Below are 14,250 nucleotides of genomic sequence, written 5' to 3'. Positions count from 1 at the left end.
TTTCCCCTCACAGGTGTGGCGTGGCTTGCCACGTGGCACCTGTGACACTTGTCACCATGCGGGAGGACGACGATTCGCCTCCTTCCCTCCACTTTTTTAAAATTTAAAACTGAACAGGGAAGAGGTGACGCTTCACCTTCTGGGACTTCCTATAAATAGGGAACTCCCTCCTCTCATTCCTCACTTAGCCAAACTTGAGAGAGAGTTTATGTGAGAGAAAAAAGAGAGCTCTAAATCCCGCCTGGCTTTTCGAGCAAACAACCTTCAACTTCAAGTCATCCGGATACCGGCTAAGCATTTCTCTGCCCGCTTCACTAAGGTATCCGTCTAGCCTTGTTATTTTCTTCAATCTAGGAATTTGATAAAGCTGCAGCCGGTCTTATGCCGTCTGGAGCTTCTTTAAGCAATCTCATGATGAATTGCACCCAGTAGACCCTCAACCGGTTTTTTCACCGTCTAAGGTATCTTCAAGCAATCTCATTGTGAATTGCATTCAATAGACCCTCGGACGGTTTGTATCTTCAATAAAACTTTCTTTTGAACTGCTTCGTTGTTTCCTTAGCCGGTCTTACACCGTCTGGGGTATGTGAGCAATTCCCTTCTAAGCTGCTTGGCGAATAGCCTCTTGATTTTTTTGTTGTATCGGATGCCCAACCGGCATTCTACCGCCTGTGGCAGTTCCTTGCAATTTTCTTCGTAAGTTGTCTATAACGGTCCTTAGCCGGTTTATACCGTCTGGGGGGTCTTTGGACAACCTTTCATAAAATTTCCAGACTACTTGCTCTGCATGTCTAACACAGCCGGATTTTTCCGCCTGTGGTGTCTTTGGGCAACATTGGTAATTAACGTTGTTTTCTTTTGCCAATTTGCAGTCTGCTCAAAGTGATACCGTCTGGGGTATCTTTGATCAACAATCTCAACTTCTTTTACCATCTCCTTTCAACTACAAGGTAACGCATTCGTTCCTCGCTTTTTTGGAGGTTGTTTTTTAAATTTCCCCGGCTGTATATATTATTAGAATAATGGCCTCACCCAACACACACACATCACACCACGATTTAGAGGTCAGCCGGTCTCCTGGTACGGCTGAGTCTAGGACTGGGGGTGCCGCCTCTGGGTACCGGGACTCTCCTTGTTCATCTCCGAAACCGACCGTCTCTGTCTCTGTGCAGGACGCAATGGCTCGAACTAGGAAAACAGTCGTTGATCCAGAGTACAAAGGGGAAACCTCTGAAGAAATGTCGCCTGCCTCTAATCAGGATGAGATGACAAGGGGATCACCGCATGGCACCCCAAGCACCCCCAGTGATGGAATACTGGGGTTGGGTCAGGAGGGTGGTGAAGATGCCGCCTCTCCTTCCAGGGTTGAACAGGAAAACCCATCAGAGAATGCGAGCGGTGATGAAGCCGCCTCCTCATCCGGCTTAGAACAAAGCGGCAGCAGCAGCCTTCTCACACCGGATGCTGATAGCGAGGAGGAGGAGAGGCCCACATGGAACAATAAGGGCGACCCTTTCCTTATCACCGTCTCTGCAAGAGATAGGGCCAGCATGGCCAGAAACTTGGAAAATTTTGTAAAAATTCATCCTCTTGGAGAAGATTGGAGAATAATCGTGCCGCCTGAGATGGGCACTATAGTCTGGGAAGATAATCAGCCGAACTCAAACGAATATTTCAGCTGTTACGAGGCAACGTTTCTAGCCGGTCTCCGCTTCCCATTGCACGACACCATTAAGGCCATTCTTAGAGGGTATGGTCTGGGCATTTGGTAGTTAACCTCCAATTCATGGGTTAACATCTTAGGTTATATCTCCGCCTGCGAGATGCAAAACATCAACCCCAGCTGGGAGGCCTTTGCCCATATGCACTATCAGAGTAGGAGTCCGGGCGGGTGGAGAGCCTGGTATACACAGACCACCTACCCTCAGTACTTGATGACTCTAGATAAACCGTCCAAGTGGTTGGACTGGAAAAATAGATTTTATCTGGTCTCTGCTCCCACCAAGGAGGAAAACCGGGAGTATAGGGTATACAATCAGAAGCCAGACCTTCTAGGAAACAAGTGCAAAAAGCCTCGAATCCCGTATGAGGATTACGAGAGAATAATAGAATCCAAGTTCTTTGAACAGACCACCACCACCCTCTCCAATGGAGAATTAATAAGCGTACCCAGAAATTGGGTGCCAAAGCACGAATTTCTTCGTGACGAGGCGTTTTTGTCCGCCTGTAAGCTTAGCACTGGGTTTGAAAAACGTAGGTTGCACTAGCGCTTGACCCTATTTTATCGTTTTTTTTATGATGTGCTTTTAATTCTCTTCTAACCGGATGGGTTCCTTTTTGCAGTGCGCGCCTTAGCCATGCTGTTAGCTGATAAGACACCGGCTAAATCTGCTAAAGAAATCCGTAAAGAGAATGCGGAGAAGAAGCTGGCCGCCCAGGCGGCAAAAAACAAGGTATACTGCTTTTCCTTTCTTCTTCCTTGAATATCCGTTTGACTTCTTGCCAGCTGACCCTTTGCGCGTTTATTTCAGGATAGGAGCAAGGCGCCCCGCTCCCTTACCAAACTAATAAGGCCCAGGCCGGGGGAGGAGCTGACCATTCAAAATAAGGCGAGGAAGACTTCCTCCCTGATAGTTCCCAGCCGGCTGACGGTTGGGGGTAAATCAGTCAAGCCAACGGGTCTGGGATTTGACCTGGTCCCCAAGCAACCGGATGTCCAAGAGGCATCCAAGGGGACGGCGCCGCCTAAGGCATCCGGCGCTTCAGTACCGGCTGAGGGTAGTTATGACCCTTATCCAAAATCTCAAGGTACAAATGATCCTTTCAACCCTACTTTGCTTGGCAAGCCCATGCGGGTCAAGTCGCACTCCTAGCTCCAACCAGAAGACTCTTTTGGCAGCCGGCAGTCCGTAGGAGGGAAGTATGTTGCCTTCTTGATAGGACGTCGTCGAGCCTACCAAAGTATAATCCTATCTTGGTCTCACTAACAATAGTAAGGGTAAGAAAGGGTCGAACCCAAGAGAGGCGTTGAATCAACCACCGAGTACTACTGTTTAAATAAGCTAAATGGATTCTTAATTGGGTTGGTTTTGAGTAACTTCTACTAGTTCAATTCAACTAAAGTTTTGAGGAAATTAACAATATTTAGAGGAATCTAGGGCTCGGGTTATACCACTCAACTTCATCACATATCACAATTAGCATGCAAAAATCAAGGTAAATTAATGGGATAAATTAGGAGAAGTCATCTAAGGCACCCAACTACTCTCTCAAGCTAGAGGGATTACTTGAATCATGAATACAACCTACTCTCGTGGTTACATAGCATAAAACAAGTGCTAAAGCATAATCACGATGACATAAACATTCCCTTGACCGGTAATTCCTATTCTCATGGCATTTCGGGTCAATCAAGCATAAGGGAGCTAACTCAAGTTCATCTCTCGATCCTTCGTTGAGGAAGCTTGGATAAATAATTCTAGCAATGGACATATACAAGAACTAAGCAATTAAACCACTTAAGCTCAACTAATTAACACCCAATAATTACCCAATTATTACATGCAACAAGTAATTAGTGACTACATTGAGGGTTTTGCCCAAACCCTAGAAATTAGACTACTCACAATCCATGGAGATTAGAGCAATTAAAGATTTCAAGCAATTCATGAACAAGTTCAAACTAAGGATTAAGCTAATTAACAATCTAAACATGCAAGAACTAGCAAATAATTAACAACAAAGTAAAGAGAAGTAGAAAAGATGAGTAAGAAATGGTTACTATGAAGCTTCAAGGTGAGCAACAATGGTGGACTTTGTCTTCTATAATGATTGAATTTGAATAATTCCAAGCTAATAATTAAGAACTAACTAATGATTTGAGAATTTAATGTTCTAGGATTACAAAACTAAGAGAAAGCTCTAAAAACCTTGCTTCTTCGTACAAATGAGCCAAAAGGGGGTATTTATAAGACCCCCAAATAAAAAGGACGGAAAAAACAAGAATCGGGCTTGACTGCAGGTCTGCACGGACGTGCCAGGTTTGGCACGGACGTGCAGACCAAGCTGCACGGACGTGCCAGGTTTGGCACGGACGTGCATACCAAGCTGCACGGACGTGCTACCTTATGCACGGCCGTGCAGGGCATGGCAGAAGCTACTTCTTAGGCTTGCAATCTTGCACGGACGTGCCAACTTAAGCACGGCCGTGCAGGCCTTGGCAGAATGTAGTTAACTTCCTGGAACTTCCTGCACGGACTTGCAAGGTCTGGCACGGCCGTGCAGGGTCTTCTAAGCCCTTTTTTCCATCTTTTCTTCTATATTGCTCCTTTCCTTGGCTTCTTTCAACCATCTTCTTGCTTCTAACCTCGGCTTTGTATCCATGGGCTCCATTTGGTCATTTTTGAACCTAGAATCTCAACAAAAACACTAAAAACCCGTGAAGCATAGGATACACAAAAATTGCATAATAATAGAGTAAAAGTGAACCAAAACACAAATTTTATCAAGTAAACTAGGTTCAAAAACACCCTAAAATCATATCAAAAAGCAAGTTATCAAATCCCCCAAGCTAAGCTTTTGCTCGTCCTCGAGCAAAACAAACATGTCGAACCAAAGGGGGAAAACAATTTGCTAACATCAATCCAAGGAGAGGCAACAAGGAGGAAGCATAAATACACAAATCCGCATGGTGACAACCATCATCACTTTTAGCACAAGTGAGAAGCAATTTAAACCTCTAAGTCGCCTTAGAGGACGAGTTTTAATCTTGTGAGGGTTTCCATTGAGCTAAACCCACAACTCACAGACCACGACAAAACTATCAACTACACAAATTCCAATATTTTTATCACCCAAGTCAACTCATTGGGATATAAATCGCAAGCAAGTCAAGTGAGCAACTTTCAAGGATTACCAATCATATAAATGTACACATGAGTTGGGGGTAAAGAGGGAAACTAAGCAAGGTTGCATTAGGATACTTCTTTAGACCTTTTACTAGTTCATTAGAGCACATCTAGATATTCCAAAGTTGTAACAAGCCCTCTTTCAGTTATAAAATCTTAAAACGCTATTCCACCTCCTAAAATGCACACCCAAGGCCCCTTAATTACACTATAACTCGGGAATTTCACAAGAAACAATAAAAATCATAGTAGACAATGTGTGGGAGGCATCCACAAGTTGACCTCTAAAGAAAAGAAAATCAAAATTTTGAGAATTTTGGGGGAGTTTTTGTTCTCCCTTCTTTTCTATTTTTTTTTTCAACATCATTGTCCTCGCCTCTTTTAACTGTGAGCGGCTCTTTCTTTATTCGAAACATGTGGCTTATTATGCCACTTATTACACATAATACAAGTAGAGCTAATTCCTTAATAGTGTTTCATTTCGGGGAGGAGAGGAGGCACATTAAGGGCACAAGGGACCGCAATTTGATTCAAGCATATCCTACTTTGGGCAAATTTGACAATATCCTATGCTAGACGTGCAATTGAGCATTCATCGGCTTTCATTTCATATACACTAATGCAACCAGGATTAAAAGACCTCTAAATGACCCCAACTCTTGCATACACCCTTCTAAAAGAACTTTTACTCATCACTCAAGAGTCAAGCAAGCAAAACATATTAGCGTCGTCATTTGAGTTTTATCCTTGGGCAATTTTTTCATTTTTTCAAAATTTTTTCGTTTTTCAATTTTTTTTTTTTTTTTTTTGAGTAAGAAAAGAAAAATTACAGCATTAGGCAAGCTAAACTAAGCATAAAAATAAAAAAAAAACTATACATCTAAATAAAAAGATAAAAGAGGTATTCACAAGATAAGAAATTTGGATTTAGGGTATTGGATTTCAAAGGGAGCGAATTTAGATTTAAAGGATTTGGATGTTAGGGAAGAAGGGAATGGGAATAAACAACATGCAAACTCAAAATGGAAACACGAAAACACAACATGAACCAATGACACATGAGAAAACACTCCCCCCCAAGCTATCATAAACATTGTCCCCAATGTTAAAGCAATGCAAGCACAAAGAGAAGGGGAGGAAGAAACTAACTCATTGGTTCGGGCCCCCTTGGGAGCTTGAGCCCCCCGGGTAGAGATGTCGGTACACATTTCGGAAATCGCCCAACTCCAATCTAAGACCCTCGAAACTTGTTCTCATTCCGTTGAAGGAAGTCCTCATGTCTTCGTTTGACTTCCTCATGGTCTCAAATTCGGTGGTCATGCGGGCAAAATTCACATTCATGTTGGCGATTTGCTGCTCAAAAGTAAGGTAGGGGTTGTTTTCACCCACGCCTTGATCTTGGTACCCCTCTTGGTACCCTTGTTGGAACTCGTGTTGTTGATGAAATTGTTGATGCTGAAATTGTTGATGTTGTTGATGCTGCTGCTCTTGCCCTTGCTCTTCTCCCTCTTCACCGGGAGCCCAAGGAAAGTCCATTACGAAAATCCAATTGCCTTGGTCATAGATGGCGGTGGCTTCCGGGTCAGGGAGGTAGGTATAGGGACGCCTACTCACCAACCACAAGTAGGGGTAGTTCCCCTCTACATCTGTGAGCCACTTCATGGCCCTCAATGACTGCATGTCCAACTGTGTCGGACTTGGGACAATCTCTTCATCTGCAAAATCAAGGTTAAGAGCAACAACAATAATAGTAATCATGCCACCTATGGTGATGTTGCCGGAACCCGTGGCAACATTCTCAAGGTGGTCTACAAACCAAGACCCAACATCCAAGCGAGTGTTGCCCTCACTCAAGTGCCAAAGGAAGTAGAGCTCCCTTGTGGACACCACCCCCGAGCTATCCCCCCTATCAAGCGTCGTGTTTGCTATAGTGCGCTGTGAGAATCTGAATGCAGGGTGTATAATGGCGGTGGCCTTATCGGACCTAGGGTTGTACTCAAAGGCCCCCGAGATTCTTCTCCAAAAATCTCCCGCATTATAGCCACGGGGTTGCCTATCCTTAGGTCCGATGGTTCCGGTTGTGGGCCACCCAAAAGCTTGGTTAACTCTAGCTATAGTCATTTTGTGTTGGGTGTTCATGAGTTGGAAAGTTATGTAGCGGGGGGTCCTCGTGGTGTCCCGATGCACATAAAGGGTGGAGAGGAATTCAAGGGTTAGTCTCCTATAGGTTTGGGCATGTAATTGTAGCCAAGAACCTAAGTCGGTACCCTCAAACAACATCCTAACATCGTCACCTACCCCTAGGACATAGGCTACCTCTTCATCGTAAAACTTAGTGGGCCTAATTCGCCTCCTACTATTCCTAAGAAAGTTGGCCGAAAAGGCCGGGTCATTGAAAACTATTCCCATTGTATCCACTTGTGGTGGAGCAACGGGGGGAGGAGGCGATGGGTTCCTAAGTCTAGCGGAGGAGGTGTTTCTTGGGCGGTTTCTTCTTGACATGGTTGGTTCTTATGCAAAACAATTAAACACACCACAAAAATTATAGTCACCACACCAAACAATTCAAGGCTCAATCAACACCAACACAACACCACACAAATCACGTTGGGGCTCTAAGTACACCACCTAGGATCAAGTTTAATCAATCACAAAAACAACCAAGATGGTCTTCACTATTTCAATTCACAACAATTCAACACCAAAGGTTGAAAAACTCATGCATTCATGTCAACAATTCATCACAACAACAACACAACTAGGCTAGCATGCTCTTCATTCACCAAATAAAATCCTCCAAATCCTACTCACTTACAAACACCCAATTTTCACAAAATTCATAAAACACTATCAATGTCAACAATGCTTAACATATATCAACAATTATTCCCTCACTACCAATTCAAACAACTTTTCAAGCAAAATTAAGCACAAAATATCAAGATTGTAAGTATGGAAGTAGTGAGTAGAAAGAACGATTATACCGGGTCTAACGTGGGTGTAAAACCCGCAAATGAACTTTTCTAACCTTCCTTGTGCTTGCTTGAGCCTCCTCCTTCAACCAATTGCTTTGATTTTCAACCCACAAGAAAACCCCCAATTTGATTTTTTTTGTTAGGGCTTGAAAAATACAACCAACCCACTCCTCCTCCCCCACCTCCTCAAAAGACTAGCTAATTACTTGTCTTGCTCTATTCTTCCTCCCAACCTCACTTATCAACAAAAAAGGAAGTTTCTTGAAATAGAGTAAGACCGTCATAGAATCTTTGTACAATGATCCATGATGTAAAACCATGGTGGGGGCATTTCCTTGTGTAATCCTTGAAACGCTCCCAAGCTTCACTCAAGGTTTCATCAATGTCTTGATTGAAATTGGTAATCTTTCTTCTTAATTCGGTAGTCTTTTCCGGAGGACAATACTTTCCAAGAAAGGCTCTAGTGACCTCGTCCTATGTACTCAATGATCCCTCTTCAACCGTTCTCAACCAATGCTTTGCTTTATCACGGAGGGAGAATTGAAACATGTGCATACGGATGAACTCTTCCGAAATGTTGTTTTGCTTGATGGTCGTACACAACTCAAGAAAGTTGTCCAAATGAGCAAAAGGACACTCATGTGGACTACCTCCAAATTGATCGCTTTGAATCATACGGATGAGTTGTGGTGAAAGCTCAAAGCTGTTTGCATTTGTGGTGGGGAGACGTATTCCACTCCGAAGTTGGAATGCGTTGGGGTGGTCATAGTCTCTTAACAATGGTTGAGGAGGATTCTCTCCCATGTTATCTTCTTCGTTGGCTCCAAAAACCTCTTCCGGATCGGAATCCGAATATACAATGGAAAACTCGGGTGTGCCGTGCAAGAGTCTCCTCACGTTTCTCAAAGTCCTATTTAGCTCTGGATCAACGAGAATAAGCGGTGATTGCTTACTCTTTCGTGTCATGCAAAGTCAAACAAAGCTAAGAAAAACGTTAGCAATGACTATCACAAGTTAAACACACATAAACAAAAATTAAGGTAAGAAAACTACTATACATATACACACATCTAGTCTCATTCAACAATAATACATTCAATGTCACTTTGCCTCCCCGGCAACGGCGCCAAATTTTGATAGGCCGTCGTCGAGCCTACCAAAATATAATCCTATCTTAGCCTCACTAACAATAGTAAGGGTAAGAAAGGGTCGAACCCAAGAGAGGCGTTGAATCAACCACCGAGTACTACCGTTTAAATAAGCTAAATGGATTCTTAATTGGGTTGGTTTTGAGTAACTTCTACTAGTTCAATTCAACTAAAGCTTTGAGGAAATTAACAATATTTAGAGGAATCTAGGGCTCGGGTTATACCACTCAACTTCATCACATATCACAATTAGCATGCAAAAATCAAGGTAAATTAATGGGATAAATTAGGAGAAGTCATCTAAGGCACCCAACTACTCTATCAAGCTAGAGGGATTACTTGAATCATGAATACAACCTACTCTCGTGGTTACATAGCATAAAACAAGTGCTAAAGCATAATCACGATGACATAAACATTCCCTTGACCGGTAATTCCTATTCTCATGGCATTTCGGGTCAATCAAGCATAAGGGAGCTAACTCAAGTTCATCTCTCGATCCTTCGTTGAGGAAGCTTGGATAAATAATTCTAGCAATGGCCATATACAAGAGCTAAGCAATTAAACCACTTAAGCTCAACTAATTAACACCCAATAATTACCCAATTATTACATGCAACAAGTAATTAGTGACTACATTGAGGGTTTTGCCCAAACCCTAGAAATTAGACTACTCACAATCCATGGAGATTAGAGCAATTAAAGATTTCAAGCAATTCATGAACAAGTTCAAACTAAGGATTAAGCTAATTAACAATCTAAACATGCAAGAACTAGCAAATAATTAACAACAAAGTAAAGAGAAGTAGAAAAGATGAGTAAGAAATGGTTACTATGAAGCTTCAAGGTGAGCAACAATGGTGGACTTTGTCTTCTAAAATGATTGAATTTGAATAATTCCAAGCTAATAATTAAGAACTAACTAATGATTTGAGAATTTAATGTTCTAGGATTACAAAACTAAGAGAAAGCTCTAAAAACCTTGCTTCTTCGTACAAATGAGCCAAAAGGGGGTATTTATAAGACCCCCAAATAAAAAGGACGGAGAAAACAAGAATCGGGCTTGACTGCAGGTCTGCACGGACGTGCCAGGTTTGGCACGGACGTGCTAGGTTTGGCACGGACGTGCAGACCAAGCTGCACGGACGTGCTACCTTATGCACGGCCGTGCAGGGCATGGAAGAAGCTACTTCTTAGGCTTGCAATCTTGCACGGACGTGCAGCCTCTTCTGCACGGACGTGCCAACTTAAGCACGGCCGTGCAGGCCTTGGCAGAATGTAGTTAACTTTCTGGAACCTCCTGCACGGACTTGCAAGGTCTGGCACGACCGTGCAGGGTCTTCTAAGCCCTTTTTCCATATTTTCTTCTATATTGCTCCTTTCCTTGGCTTCTTTCAACCATCTTCTTGCTTCTAACCTCGGCTTTGTATCTATGGGCTCCATTTGGTCATCTTTGAACCTAGAATCTCAACAAAAACACTAACAACCCGTGAAGCATAGGATACACAAAAATTGCATAATAATAGAGTAAAAGTGAACCAAAACACAAATTTTATCAAGTAAACTAGGTTCAAAAACACCCTAAAATCATATCAAAAAGCAAGTTATCACTTCTCACCATCTTTTTCTGGTGCAGATCACTCCCCTTGCTGGTCAGATGTACAATAGTACGCCCGGGCCATGCTGAAGGTCGTACCCAGAGAGGAGAATGAGGCGATCCCAGGGAGATAAGACGGGCTATGGTCGGACTGGCTGAGGTATAATCTCTTCCAATTTGTTTAAGTTATTATACCGTATGACCCCTTCTAACACCGCTTGGCCTTTTGCAGTCAATGCTGCGCGTGGAGGGGCTCAAGAAAGCCTACACCCGCAAATGCGAGGAGGTAAGACGGGCTAAACGGGATGCGTCTGAGGCACATAATGTTGCCCAATATTCCATGATTATGCATGAATTGAAAACTAAAGGCATAATCATGCAACAGACGAACTCCATCAAGGCTCTTCAAAAATCTCTCAATGGAGCCCACACCAAGAATTTCAACCTCTAGGCGGCAAAAGAGAATGCTGAGGTGGAGTTGAAGAAGGTGACCGACTCTTCCAAACTTCTGGACCTGGCCAAGAAGGAGAATACAACGCTCCTGGCTGACAACGTCCGTTTGAAGAAGGAGGCGGCCAAGGCCAGCGAGAACTTCAAATCTACACTGGAGGCTGAATAAAGCCGGCTCATTGAAGAGATTGAGCAAGACTGCGCTAACAGAATGCAAAAGGCCTGGTCCCTGTTTCATCCGGAGACGGAGTATACCGTGTGGGAGCTTGCCTATAAGTACGCTGATCTTGCCATTGAGGCCCAGGAGTCGAACCATCCAGCTCCAGAGCCTTATGAAGAGTGGGTCCAAAAGCAAATGGAGGCCATGCAGGCGGAGATCGACTCAGACGGGGGAGAGAATCAAGAAGAGATCGTCCCTCTTGCTCCAGAAGCCGCCTCGCAGGACCCAGCTCAGCCTCTGCCTCAACCTTAAGCTTCTCTGTCTTCCATTTTTTCTGGCCTGCGTGCCGTGTATTTCATGTATCTTTTACCGGACAGGGGTCCGACTAACAATTGAACAAATTGCTATTTATATATATATGCGCCGACTAGGTCGGTTTTTTATAATTTTCAATTTTCTCTTTTCATTTTTGCAACTTTTGGATTTTTGCTTTCTGATATGCCGGATGTATTCGCTACGTATGCCCCTGGATGGTTGGTTGCTTAGCTGCTAAGTCTAAGCAGGCAGCCGTCCACAGTTGTCCGGCTGCATATAGACAGCCTAGGATCGGACGTATGCTCTCTAGACCCTTGTTAAGTATGAAACAAGGTTTGGCCTTATTTCTGACGTCGTAGCCGGCTATAATGCTTTCTTGCAAAAGCCGGTTGCGCACTGAGGTACAATTTGCCGCCTATAGTGCCATGGGGAAATAGCAAAGCGGATGCTGGGGTCAACAAGGTTTGACCATCCGCATGGGTCGTTAGGCTGGCTGGGGTGCTTTTGGGCAAAAGCCGGCCACTGATCAAGGTCGATATTACCTTGGGGCGCTAGCCAGTTGCAGTTTTTAAGATATGGTTTCGAAGTTAATCAGGGTTGAACTTCAGGATAGAAGCGGGGTCCGGCCATAGTGCTTTAAAGCAAAGCCGGTTGCTTAACAAGATTAAATTAACCGTTTGTATTGCCTTTGGGTAATAGCCAGGTGTATCTTGTTTGCGATAGGTTATTCAAACGGACATGGATTATCTTTAACCTAACCGGTTAAAGCCATTTGAGTTAATGACGCATAGAACAATGTACCACCCAAAAGGGAGATGTTCTCTTCGACGAATTCACCCGGATGGGCGTCGCCGGATGCCTGTTAAATGTTTAAAGCAGGCGGTTTAGATTATGTTGGCATTGTGCCTTTTAATTAGCTAAGTTAGGTACTTAGCCTTTATTGCCCGGTCGCATGTTGCACACGAGACTTTGAAGGTGCCCGATTGTGCATTACACATGGGACTTAGGCGGTACCCGGTTGTGCATTGCACATGGGACTTGCATGAAAACGAAACTGAAATAAAGTATCCTTCTCATTCATTTACTCTTTACAAAAAGTATTTACACTCTCCCTAGAAGTAGTACTTTTTCAAGTTATCTACATTCCAGGTTCTGGCTAGCTACCTGTCGTCTGGTGCTTCCAGGCGGTAGGTGCCGCCTCTAACTTCTTCAAAAATCCAGTAGGGGCCTTCCCAATTGGGTGTTAGCTTTCCTTGTTCATTTTCCCTACCAGTTGACTCCATTTTTCGTAACACAAAGTCCCCCACTTTGAGGGACCGCTTGTGTACTCTTTTGTTGTAGGCCCTCGTCATTCTCAGACAACTTATCTCATGACGTAAGGCGGCGTTTCCCCTGCGCTCCGAGAGAGAATCCAATGCAAGATGCATGGCCTCCCAATTAGCCTCTTCGTCATAGAGCATGACTCGGAGTGTTGGCTCATAAAGTTCAATTGGCAAGACGGCTTCGGTGCCGTATGTCATGAGAAACGGGGTTTCACCGGTTGCCCCTTTTTCAGTTATTCTGATGGCCCATAGGACGTGAGGTAACTCATCCGCCCAAAGACAACCGGCTCTCTCAATCTTCTTTTTTATGCCGTCTGAGATGAGCTTATTGAAGGCTTCAACTTGATTGTTTGCTTGGGGCCGGCCAACGGATGCAAAACAACGCGAGATCCCCTGATCTCCCAACCAATCCTTGAGGATAGACGTCTCGAATTGAGGACCGTTGTCAAACACCATAGACATAGGAACCCTAAACCTGGTGATGATGTTCCTCCAAATGGAGATGACATCCTTTGTCTTGATGCCCTTAACCGCCTCTGTCTCGATCCATTTGGTGAAGTAGTCTACCGCCACCAGAATGTATCTTCTGCCGCCTGTAGCAGGCGTATAAGGACCCAAGATGTCCATGCCCCATTTTGCAAATGGAACCGGGCTATAGATAGCCGTCAGGTCTTTTGCCGAACGGTGTATGAGCCGGCCAAATCTCTGGCACTGGTCACACTTCTTCACCAATTCCATGGCGTCTGCCTCAAAAGTGGGCCAAAAGTAACCTTGCCGCCTGACCCTCTTTGCTAGAGACCTGCCACCTATATGTGACGCACAGAAGCCCGCGTGCAGGTCCTCTAGTACCTCTTTTCCCTTTTCTAGGGTAACACACTTCAGCAACGGCTGGAGATAACCCTTTCTGAAGAGTTCTCCCTTGTACATTTGAAAGCTCAAAGCTCGCTTTTTAAGTGCAGCCGCTTCTGAAGAGGCATTCTACAAAGTGCCGTTTACCAAATAATCCCGGATGGGGTCCATCCAGGTAGAGCTTCGGTCAAGAATTCCAATGTGGTCATGCTCAATACTTCTTTTTTCCATGACTTCCCAGAAGACTGACCTAGGCGTATCACAAGTGGCGGATGAGGCCAATTTGGACAGAGCATCCGCCTGATTATTTTCTGATCGAGGCACCTGACTCAAGTGAAACTCGTCAAGTGTCCCCGCCTCATCTTTGACCGCCTGAAGGTATTTGACCATCGCCGGATGGGTGGCCTCATAGTCACCATTGAATTGACTTACAATCAATTGAGAATCAGAACAGGCGTCAATTTTCTTGCCCTTACCGCCTTACACATGCGTATTCCGGCTAATAGGGCTTCATACTCAGCTTCATT

This window comes from Chenopodium quinoa, unplaced genomic scaffold (assembly GCF_001683475.1).
Source record: "Chenopodium quinoa cultivar QQ74 unplaced genomic scaffold, ASM168347v1, whole genome shotgun sequence".
In the NCBI taxonomy this organism is placed as follows: Eukaryota; Viridiplantae; Streptophyta; class Magnoliopsida; order Caryophyllales; family Amaranthaceae; genus Chenopodium; species Chenopodium quinoa.
The sequence above is the reverse complement of the archived record's forward strand: the minus strand, read 5'-3'. Positions refer to the sequence as shown.